This window comes from Numida meleagris, chromosome 3, assembly GCF_002078875.1.
Source record: "Numida meleagris isolate 19003 breed g44 Domestic line chromosome 3, NumMel1.0, whole genome shotgun sequence".
NCBI lineage: Eukaryota > Metazoa > Chordata > Aves > Galliformes > Numididae > Numida > Numida meleagris.
The window spans coordinates 93885125-93897701 of NC_034411.1; positions in this window are offsets into that span (position 1 = coordinate 93885125).

Below are 12577 nucleotides of genomic sequence, written 5' to 3' on the forward strand. Positions count from 1 at the left end.
AGCATTCTTGAATGCTCAGCTGCAGATACACAAACATACAACTTGTCCCCCAAAAGTACAAAAAAATATATCATTAATAAAATTACATATATGTAGGATCCATTATTCAATATATATGCTACTGCATGCTTCCCCTTCATGCCACTGGTTGTGCCAAAAAGAAGCTAAGGATGCTTGTCTAGAAAATAAAACATGCTAAAATAAACAATTTCTGGATTAAAAGATAATGGGAAGTAAAACAAGCTGCTAGCTCTATTTAGATTCAAACATTTCAAATAAGGCTATAATAAAAAGAGATGTTACCTTACAAGATGCATCAAAATTTACAGGAATACTCCCATTTATAAATGAAAGGAAGAAACTTCTACCCTCTCATCACCTCCCTTGAATAATAAGAGAGCTACACATACACCTTCACTGTAGTGCCCAACAACTTTGGGTTTCTAAGCGGAAACGATTATTGATGACTGACCTCATTGGCCAAAATAATAATAATAATAAAGGAGGAGATAAAGTAACATGCTGTGTGTAGCCAGAGAATGTAATGGCCTTCACAATCAGCACAGAAGAAGCACAGTACTCTTCCCTTTACTGTAAAATTGTTCATGACTGGGGGGGGGGGGCGGAAGAGGAGGAGAGGGAGAGAATGATTTCAAAATAGTAAATGGTCTCAAGCAACAGCCTGAGCAGTGGGTGATACACAGTCAGCTCTCTGTGCCACAGGACAAAAAGTCATCTCATCATTAGTCTGAAAATACAGCATAAGATGTGCATCCTCTTTTCTCTGGTTGTGAAGAGCAGAAGAGTATAGAAAATAAAAGCAAAACTAAACATCACTTCTGAAAAGATGCAGAAGATCACAAAATGTTTATATAATCAAGCAAAAGGCACAGAGCAATGTAAGAAAACAAGCAAAAGGAAGTGATAAAGAAACAAGATGTCTGAGCGTTGGGTCACTGACACAAGTGGGAGAAGTCTGAGGACAAGAACAGACACGACAGAAAAGTTGGCATGAATGGCTCTAAGAGGAAATTAAAGCAGATCTTATTAACAAACTTGTTGAGAAGGTCACAGGAATGATATCTGAATATTTTTCATGATTTTCAGTATTTTAACTTTAAAATTATTAAGGCGATTCACAACATTACAGCTTCCGTTACATGCTAATACCATCCAAAAATGGTCTCTATAATGTAGTATTTGATTGCCATTCCCAATACGCCCAATATGTTTGGTACACCACCATAATTAAGTGAATGGTATCAGGCTGTTTCTTCTCTTCCACTCATCAAGTTTCAAAAGCATCTGTTTACTACAGCATTTCACTGTTCTGTTTCCATGACTGTTGCTTCCATCCCTTTTTTCATAGTTTACTGTACTGTCACGGATTTGCAAACAAGTTAAAATTTTTCAGGATTTTCTCAGTATGTTCGGCTTTGATCCAGGTCTCATTCTCACAAAGGAAAATCTTTTCTATGTCAAATATCACAACTAACAATACAGAGGATGACATCCTGCCCTTTACCTACAACGTGTCCTGGACTGGTACGGGTTGGTTTGTCACAGATACTGAAAAATAATGGTAGGTTCCCCTCCTGAGACTGTGTTGCCACTCAATTCTCAACAGAAAAAAATGTTCAGTTGCTGGAAGAGCAAAGAGAGCCAAAAGGCTGCCAGAATGTATATGGGTCTCTAAGACTTCTGCAGGAAGAATACCAGCAAGAACAAAGGTATCCACTTGCATCTCAACCCTCCAATAGTAACTGTAAGAGATACGATTAAGAACTGCAGACTGTCTCAAATTCTCGTGCTTTAAACCCTGAATACGACTTTTTTCACAGCTTGAAAAGACAACAATTGACCCAAATTATCAGACTCTCTGAGGCCCAAATCCTCAAAGGTTTCTGAGGATATGAAACTGAATGCATTGAGTTCCTAAGAAACATTTAAAATTAAGAACAGAATTTAGTACCGATATTGAGAATAAATTAGGAGTTCTACCACGTGTGACTAAAACCATGATGTATTTACAATTCCCATCATCTTTAAGTTGAAGTCAACAGAAAAAGAATTCTACTTTATTTAAATGTCAGCAGCATAACATCCATAAATTTAGGTAAGACACTTCAAAACTCTCCCCTTGTGCTACCCAATTACCTGAGGACTGTAGTATAAATTAAAACAACTTCCAGCAGTTTAGATTGATTCTCCTCTTGTTGTCATTTATTAATATTGATAGAGATCTATTACTGAAATGAGGATAAGTCAAGCCCTTAAACAATAGGTGGTTTCACATTATCAGCTTAGATATCAGTTCTTTTCCTGCATATTTTAAATATTCTATGCTACTCAGAATCAAATACTTATTATAAAAACTCAAAGGACTTCTCACCTATCTTTTCCTAGGGGTTAATCAATAAGTCTAATTAAAAATTTTTAAAAAGGGAAAAATGTCAGCAACAACAACAACAAAAAAAACCTACAACTTAACATTCTATTTATTCAATACCTCAGGACTTTGGGTAATATTAAATGCAAGTAGGAAAGGCTCTCCACATTCAAGAACTATTAGAAGTTAGGTGCAGATATTTTTGCTTGCCAGACAGACAGCAGTGTAAAAATATGTCTGAGTCACAGCAGCTATGAATTTTCGCATGCAAACTAGGTGACAGCCTAAACAGCTGTGATTAAAAAAGGTCACTGGAATTCCATAAATGTTTCTGGTGGTTCAGATGCAGGGAACAAACAGAGCAACAACCAACAGGTAATGATCCAAGTGTTACTGTGTTAAAAAGGGAAGAGAAACACCAGAGACTGCTCAGAAGCAATACATGGCGAACATGAGACAGGCACAAAGACTTGTCAGACAGAGAGGAAGAGGCAAGACTACAGTGACAGAGATAAGGAAAGAGATAAGCATTATCATGACACGTTATCTATGATACAAAATTTCAGTATGCAATTCTTATATGCAACATGCAGTGCACCATTCACTGAAATATGTAAACATCAGTACAAAAATCATTACCAGTTTGTTTATCATGATGATCCAATTTACAACTGCTGATCTATATTTCTATTATAGAAGCCTTTGTGACTGTTTTAAATGTGCACTCATTTTCATTCAAAATGAACAAAATATGCCGTAGGGCAAAAATATTCAGAAAATAAGAGGATTTTAAAAAAAGCATTCATTTTCATCAGTAAGTATCAGCCAACAATTTTTAAATAGTTGAAAGGTTAGGGAAACATAAAAATATGAATGGAAATGAGAAAACAATTTTCCATCTCATTTACTAAGACTCCTATTCAAACAAAAAAAAAAGAAAAAAAGAAAAAATATGCAAAAGAGAAAACTGTGTTGATGAACTTCAATAACTGTATTAATCACAATTTAATCACAAAATCTAGTTAGGAACAGGCTGCTAACATAAGGTAAGACAGGTTGCAGACAGTAGTCCTTTACATAAAAGCAAATGTCAAAAGAAAAGCTCTGATATTTGGTTGCGGGCTCCCACTTTTCACACAGGCATTTCCTAAATCCATGCTTGATGAGCTTCTCCAGCTATAAATTCTGTAAATTCCCTCTGGAGCAGTGCAGAGTGTGCTTCATGAAAATGTCATCTGCCAGCGCTGCAATTACTCACACTCTAGCAATCATGTGCACAATGCAGAATGGGTCGAATTCAGGTGAGAACGAGAACCAGCAATCAAGCTTCTGGAATTGAGAACAAAGCCATTTTCTTTCATTTGCCATCAACACAACCATCAAGGCCTTAATTACAAGGCAAGTGTCAAGGCTGGCTGCTGAAAGGCTTATTATTATACAGCTCAGCTTTAAATCAGTTTTGTATTGATGAACTGCAAAAATGAGGAAGCTAGCTTAGCCCCACAAGAAAAGAAATGGGACTAACTGATTATGTGACTGGCAGGAAGAAACAAGGCCATTTAAAAACACATTTTTAGACAGTATAAGAATTAGTGAACAGCACACCTAAAACCTTTCCATAGACATGTTTTCCACCTCAACAGCAAATCTGACTGGCCTGATAATTCAAAGGACACCTTCTTCAGTTGAAATTATTGTGGTATCCACAAAAAAAACAGTGTTAAAAGTCACTCCTTTGGTCACGCATTTTGCTTTTGTTGTTGTTGTTGTGGTGGTGGTTTTTCTTTTTTCAGACAATAACACATGTCTGCGACTGTTTTCATTGCTCCTTTAAACTTAATTGTATGTCTGTATGTTGAACACATACAGAAATATTAAATTGCAGATATATTCACAAGTCCTTGCCCAGTAGTTATCTATTCATATTGGATTCATTGTTCTCTTATTAAAGAGATGAGAAATTATCATTTTTGTAAGCAAAAAGATGTGTTCACACTGATTCAATTAAATTAACAATAAGAAACGTGTTATAAGTTAAGTCAAATGTCACCTTTTTACCATTTTCTATATAAGAATTTTAGGCATGATAAAATAATGAATAAACTCTTAAAACAAGGCCTAAATTTTTCAATGGTTGTTGATACAACATTATGGTTATAAGTGTTAATTTTTTTTTGTCTTTTGGTTATCTCAACACATATTCTGACTTTGCCACTGCATGTTTAATGTGACTGGAGAAATACATACTCAGTTCATTGGTTGGCCTTTCTGAAATCTATGATGAAAAGGAATCATAGAATCATAGAATTAGCTAGGTTGGAAAAGACCTACAAGATCATCCAGTCCAGCCATCCACCTACCAATAACCCCACTAAACCATGTCTCTCAACGCTATATCTAAATGTTTCTTGAACACCTCCAGGGACGGTGACTCCACCACCTCCCTGGGCAGCCCGTTCCAGCGCCTGACCACGCTTTCAGAAAAGTAGTATTTCCCAATGTCCAGCCTAAATCTCCCCTGGCGCTACTTGAGGCCATTCCCCCTCGTCCTATCACTAGTTATAAGAGAGAAGAGGCTGACCCCCAGCTCACTACAACCTCCCTTCAGGTAGTTATAGAGAGTGATAAGGTCCCCATGATATACAGGAAAAGTGGATCAACAGAACTTTACCATCAATTTTATATATTTTACTTAAATATAATACTTAATATAATACTTAAATATTTTACTTAAAATGGTGACAATCCATAGCTCTTTCCTTAATGATTGCCTCATCTATTAGATAAACAACACAAATACATTTTACTTCTTCCAGTGCACCAAATCCTAAAAGTTTCAATGGTCCATGCTTCAGCAGGGTATTAAAAAACTTGAGACCAACAGTAGGAGAGAATGAACATTAACACAAAAGAGATGAGGGCACATGACAGTGACAGTCACACTTGCATTTTGCTATTCATTTCATTAGCCTGGTTTTATTTTCATGTGATATATTGATATATTGATATTATATGTGATATATATGATATATTGATATTATACACAATACATACAAAAATAAAATAATAAGAACTCAGAAAATAAGATAATATCCACTGAAAAAGATACATATTTCAGTAGGAAAAAAAATTTTAAATTCCTGATGGAAATTTTTATTTTTAAGGGGAAAAAATAGTAGTCAGTCTTCCAGGGAATACATTTGAGAAACATGCAGGTAATTTCAATGGAGATTAGGCAGTTTTTAAATGCCTGCTCACACCTGTACTGTTTAGACACTTGATTTTTTTTTTTTCCAGAACACTGGATTGACTACTTCTCATTTTGCCATTGAAATGCTCTATAATTATGAATAGTATAAAAATCTCTTATAAAAGCTACGTTAATTTCAATTTTTCCCACTACTATCACTATTATTATTTGCACTTACGTACCTCCTACCTTCCAAAGGAATTTTAAAGGCCACCTGATTTATTTCAGTCAAGTCTCATTCCTTTCATTTAGGAGGTCATTCTCTTTCTGTAGCTCAAAATCAAGATATCTTATTGTACCACAACCATGCATACAAACTACACTTATTTTTCTTAGTCTTTTCTTATTTAGGAATAACAAGTAGAACAATGCATTAGTTTCTCAAAGAAAACAAAAATTTTTCAACCTCCATTTGAGTTAACCTTAATACAGAAAAGACGCAACTGTCAAGAATCATATATACAGGACAATACGCTGAAATCATTATGAAATGTACCTAAATTGAAAGATTACTGAAAAATATCACTGGCATATGTTGTTAATAAGCCCATACTTCAGTATCCAGATCTGAAGGCTGCTGTATTATGCCTGAAATCTTAAAGTGAAAAAAAAAAACAGGCACTTAAACAGTTGTTAGGAGTAGAATTGGTACGTATGTGAAGACTACTGAGATACTTAAAGACACAGGCAAGTGGAATTGGTCTCAGGGGCTGATCTGAAATCTACTGGCATGGTTTGATGTTCTTACAATGGTTAGACTACAGTGGCTAGAACTTTTGGTTATGTAAGGGCAGAAAGAAGGCACTTTAATATAAAGACATGGATGTCTCTAGAATGTCTGAAATAACAGTTATGTGTCACGTGCTCTGTATACTGAGACAAATACCTTATAATAGAATGGAATACATTATAAAAATCAAATGTAAAGAAAAAATACTAATTTTTAATACATAAAGGTGACATCCTTACGTGGATCCTTGAGTTGGCAAGGAAAAGGGAAATCTTTTCTATATAATTTGAGGATACTACCAAAATAAATATGCTTGACACCATTAAAAATAATCACTATGATAAATAAAAGATAGGTTTATGTTGAAGAGGACAGTTGCTGTTCTAAAAATATTTTTGAGAAAAAATTGTTTATTGCAACAGTGTATTCCTACAGTTAGGAATGGCAGGCATTTGGCAGGCAGCAGGAATACAGAGGAACTGTAGGCCAATACCTCTGATAGATACATAGACATGAATGAGCTACTGACATTTCTAAACTTCAACTTTATCATGTATTATGTACTTGAGAAAAGGAAAACTCTTTTTATTGGCAAATCACTTGACAATGAATAAAATGTAGAGGGATCAACAATTACTCCTACTTGTTTCCAAGAGAGCCTGTGAGATTTCTGGAGTCTACAAAGATGGACTCAAAATGAATAAACAACATGGACAAAACTATAAATATGTTACTTTCAGTTGTTTGAAGGCCTTCATATAGATTTAATTCTGAAAGCTAATGACTGTTAAATGTTGTTTGTGATCCTGGGTCCCTCAGATTTGACTATTCAGCCAAAGATGTTATTGAGCTTCCGAGACAACTCTGAGCTGCAACCATGTAAAACTAATATTATTTATGATTTCTTATGGTGGAAGTCAAAGGTCACTCATCACTTCCGACAGGCTTAGTCATCCTGTACATTCCAGTCCTTAGAAACAAACAGACAGCAAAGATTCATCTAAGCAGGATCTTCTCTAGAAGCATGAGATGAATGACATAACTTTGATAAAAGAATGCTATGATCACTTTGGAGAATATTTAAGGCATAAATTCAGCAAGTAGCTGAGATATTCAGGTTTCTAAATTGTCCACCAGACTCATTCAGCCAAATTTCTTTCATAAATTTTTATAAGGATTTTATGGCCCAATTACATCTTTACATGATAGAACTCATTCCAAAGGTCATAATTTCAGTGCATAATTGCTGCACGGACCAAAAAGGACCCTATCAGATAGAGGTTTTTATACAAGATTTTTTTGACTTCTCAAGATTATTTTTCCACATTTTTTCTTGACTATTTTCTTATTTTGAAGCACTTAACGAAGTTAATGAAAAAGTTTATCATTTACCTCAATACGCGTAAGACATGGATTTCTCTTTTTTTAAAAAACAAACAAACAAATACACCTAAAATGTACATCTGACTTTTTTCTCCACTCTCACTCTTAAATAATGCATAGTAACAATGGAGTACACAGCATATCTTAAAATAAGATAATATTTTAGGTCTTTGATTATCACAACAGAGTGCATATTAATGTAATTACAAAGTTATTTAATAGCTGATGATAATAAACATTAATTGGAGAGCAGGAGAGAAAAGGAACACTTATCTTTTAACAGCGTCTTTTACGCAAGTAGTACTGGATGAACTTTTCTAAGTTCAGTTGGACAAAGTAAAACTAATGTCCCAGAGAACAAAGACTGGTGCAACAGTATTCTGCAATATTTTCTCTCATCTTGTGTCACCTTTTCTTTTAATACTTTTACAGCTAGATAATACAAAAGAATTTTAAATCCTGTAAAGGCTAAAGAGCCCTTCAAAGATCATCAGTTGTGCCCTTCTGGAAGACAATGCAAATTGAATACTTAGCCATAATTTTATATGGACATAAAGTAAGTGTTTTCCCTCACGTTCTCTGAAATCAATACTGGCCAATTTCCCAGCTTTCTAAATCTATTACTTAATAGGTTACTATCATCTATTGCTGTTGGATATATCATTCTTCTTTATTTAATCACTCTTGACTCAGAGATCTGCATAAACAGGGCTGCCCAGGAAAAAAAAAAAAGCCTATGAGTTTAAGCAAAATGCAATACATAAGCTAACATTTATGTACACTATCAAACAACAAAATACAGGCAAATTTCAGGCTTTGTTTCTGAAAATAATTTTTTCCTCAGACTTCCAATTTGTATTACTTGGGATGAAAATGCTATTGAGGTCGCCTAAGGCATATAATTCGGTATTAATTCCAGGTATGCAGATACATATTCACTTTTGTATGCATGAAAAAATAACAACTTCTACCATTCTTGAATCTTTTACATAGAAAGTGACATGCTCCAAATTATTATAGTCAATGTAAACAAGCTCTTACCGAGTTCATCCTTACTAGCATTTGATCTTACGTTCTTCTCCTTTTATAAAGCATACAGTATTGAAAAAGAATTAAAAGTAAATAGTTGCTTTTGATGTCATTATAATTATTGCATTCTTTCCTGAAAAGGAAAACCCAACAATCTAAACTCATTTTAGTCAAACTTGGGACAAATCCAGTGAACTTAGGAATTTCTAGGTCCTTCATCTCTTAAAGCTTTTTCCTTGATCTGTCCTGTTTATTTCTGGCTCTTCTGGTTGCACAGCCCCAAGACAGTGGTAGTTTTGACAATGCACGACCAGACTGGATAGGCAACATACAGATCAAAGTGCAAGCCAGGAATAAACCGGTGGCACAACTGGACTTTTGGAGCGTAAAGGCTATGGGGCACTAGGAAGTGCCCACCAATTCTTAGGACTCACCAGAAAGGTGCTACTGTCTGTGTACAGTGCAGTCTTTTAACTATTCATACTATAAGCCTCTATAGACAGCACATTTTGGTAATCCATTATTAGTATGATCCACACAACTGGCCTTACCTCTCTTCAAAAAGAAAGAGCCAAACAGCAAACATTTTCTAACCATCAGGAAGCAGAGAAACATGTTATCTTTATTTATACAACAAAGGTCTGTGAAAATAGGATACAACTAGATTGTTCTGATGAAAAAAAAAAAAAAACTGTTTTCAGTATACAAGAACATGAGTATCTCTGCATAGAGGAATTGTCTCTTTGGGTTATGTTCTCTGAGTTTTGTTCTTTGTTGTTTTTCATCTACGTGTTGAACTCTTGTTAGCCAAACTGACAAATGATAAAGTCTCCCACCAGTCCGGAGCAGACCTGCTGTCAATGAGCTGTTCTCCCAGTCTGTACTCATATCTAAGATTGCCCCAGGAATATCTCAACATGTGCTCTGCTCAGAGCATTGCGATAGTTTAGTATATGATGAATGTATAGAGAATAAAGACATAAACCACCGAACTATGAATTCATATGGAGAAACTTATTACGTGAGACATATTTAGCCTCTGATTAATTCTAAGCAAATATTTTGAATTGAGTAATCTTTATTTTTTTTCCTGATCTGGTCAACATTAACAGCAATTTTTCTGTCAAAAAATTTAGACAGAGCAACCACGGTAGTTCTACCTGCAAGTCATGTTAGAAGCAGTAAACAATATCCACACAAAAATGAGATATACATAACTTCTTTGAAAACAGATACTGGTCCAATCAATAAAAGCTGAACACTCTAAAAAACATCAAAATTATTTCGAAAAGAGAAAAAGTCTTTTCTACAATAATAGCAAGAAACAGTTTAAGGCGTAAAGTATTTTATTGTCAAAGCATGGTATCCTTCTACACTTCCATCAAAGAGGATACTGAAGCAGTTGTAAATTCTTTGGAATTACAACAGCAGATCTTTTACTTATGAACCATCAATTACGCAACAAACTTTTTAGCCTATATCAAGAGTTACCATAGTAGCAGACTGAACTGCAGAAAAAAAAATGCATTTTTTCCAAAGTTCCAGTTTAATAATTTCATCAATCAAGTGTTCCTGTGGCTAAATTAGAAACGATAACACAGTATGCAGGTCACTCCAAAAGTAACGTCCCCTATTTATTTCTATGCAAACCACAACAGATACAAAGAACAAAATAACACTGTTTGACAGAGCAAATTCTCAGCTACAAAACACTATTTTTCTACACAGTCACCAGCATGCACTTTTGCCAGGGATGAACAAGAGCTCACAAAAATCTGCATGGTCATTCAGAACGTAGCTTGTCATTCAGGTCGCTGTTACCACTGCTGAAACACACTACCCACTGCCTCACAGTACTCACATCCACTGTTTGCTCTCCAAAAACATTAAATGTCAATGAGTATCAATGGGTGCCATTTTTTCTGTATGGAGGAATTCCATATCTTTGCTTCAGATACCATTTTGTCAGAGTGCCCCTCTGCTGCCATATGTCGCACAGCAACAAAATGTAGTGGAATACTGGCGGGAAGGTTCAACCTCTACAGTCATACCACTCATCTCTGATGTCGTGGATCAACATATTAAAATAGGAGGCAATACTTTCAGAACAGCCCTCATGCTTTTTTGCCTCCTGTGATGTGACATCATTCAGCACACTACTAACCTTGGCTGGGGTTACCTACTGGGGATGATATGTCAGAGTCATTTTTGATGTTGTAGTATTAATCCCTACAGGACAGACTTTAAGAGGTGAAACCTCTGGGCACAAACTCAATACCACTGTGGTTCTCTGTAGGGGACAGGAATCAGCAGTATCAATGCTTCTTTTAAGTAGGGACAGACTGTCTTTTAATCTTCATGGCATTTTCTAACTCCAACATTTCCTTTAATATTTGTTTCTTTTTCCACACTCACTGTTTTACAGGATCTGAGAACCACAGTTGTTCAGGTTGAAAGGGACCTCCAAAGGTCTCTAGTTCTCGAGCTCAATGCTGGATCAATTCTGAATCTTGTCCACGCTGCCCAGGGTTTTGTCCCACTACATCTTGAAAACCTTCAAGGATGGAGATCCACAGCCTCCCTGGAGAACCTGTTCCAGTGCTATTTCCAAACTTTTATTCTCTTAATATGCACACACACACAAAGCTGACACAGACACCAGATTAAACAGACCTGTGACCAAGACTCCGTGTACTCCCACACTTCAGGTGTGGGATTTTTAATATCTAGAAAAATAGATTAACAATTACTTCTCCATCAGAATCAAGATTTCACAATAATACAGAGTTGTGATACATACAACTGTCACATATATAAACTTCATTTCTTAGAATTGCTGATGTTTTGAATTTGATTGCTAATGTTCCAGTATATGAAATTGCTTGAATCAGTTAACTGACAAATTAGAGACTAAAGGAACAAAGCTACTTCATTCATTGTAGATCTAATAAAGTTTTTGTTTACTTCTGACATTATTTAATAGAGAGAAAGCATACACAAATACTGGAAACAACACTGAATTGGTTCTAATTACTTGATTATGATTAGAGTTTCAAAAGGTCACCTGATGGGGTTTAATACTACTATACTGGCTTCACTATAAAAACTGAACAAATCTACGATTTTGTATCTTTAGCAATGGAATTGTTTGTTCAGAACTGAAAAAGGGTCAGCTCATTAGTCCGAATCAGTTTCTTTTAGAGTTAATGGAAAGATATTGTGAAAGATGATTAAGAAACTATGGCAGATCCAACAATTCAAAATAATAGGAGAAAATATTAATTCAGCCTGTAAACTGGATGAAGTCCCACACAGTGGACACACATGAAGTCCACACAGTGGAGCGAGGATTTCACTAGAATATTCTTTTACAGATTGCTTTTTCTCATGTATGCTAAATAAATGCAACTACTTCAGAGCAGTATTCAGACCAATCCTCAACTCATATCAAAAGTTTATTTTTTCTTGTTGTTTTTTTTTTTTTTTTTCACTATGCAATCCTTAGACTGGTAAGCCTCTCATAATTTTTGATTTTCAACTGTTATAAGTAAATATATAAAAACTAACCTGTACAAAAATGGAAAGCAGTTTTTTCTAGAGCAGCTATAAACATTCTGAAAAGTCTCTTGTAGTCCCATTTCACCCATTACTTCTCTTTTTAGCCTTGTGATTTAGAGGAATTCACTGGGGAACAGGGCTTTTATGCTGAAGAGAACCATAGAATCCTTTAAGTTGGAAGGGAGCTTTAAAGGTCATCTAGTCCAACTCCCCTGCAATGAACAGGGACATCCACAGC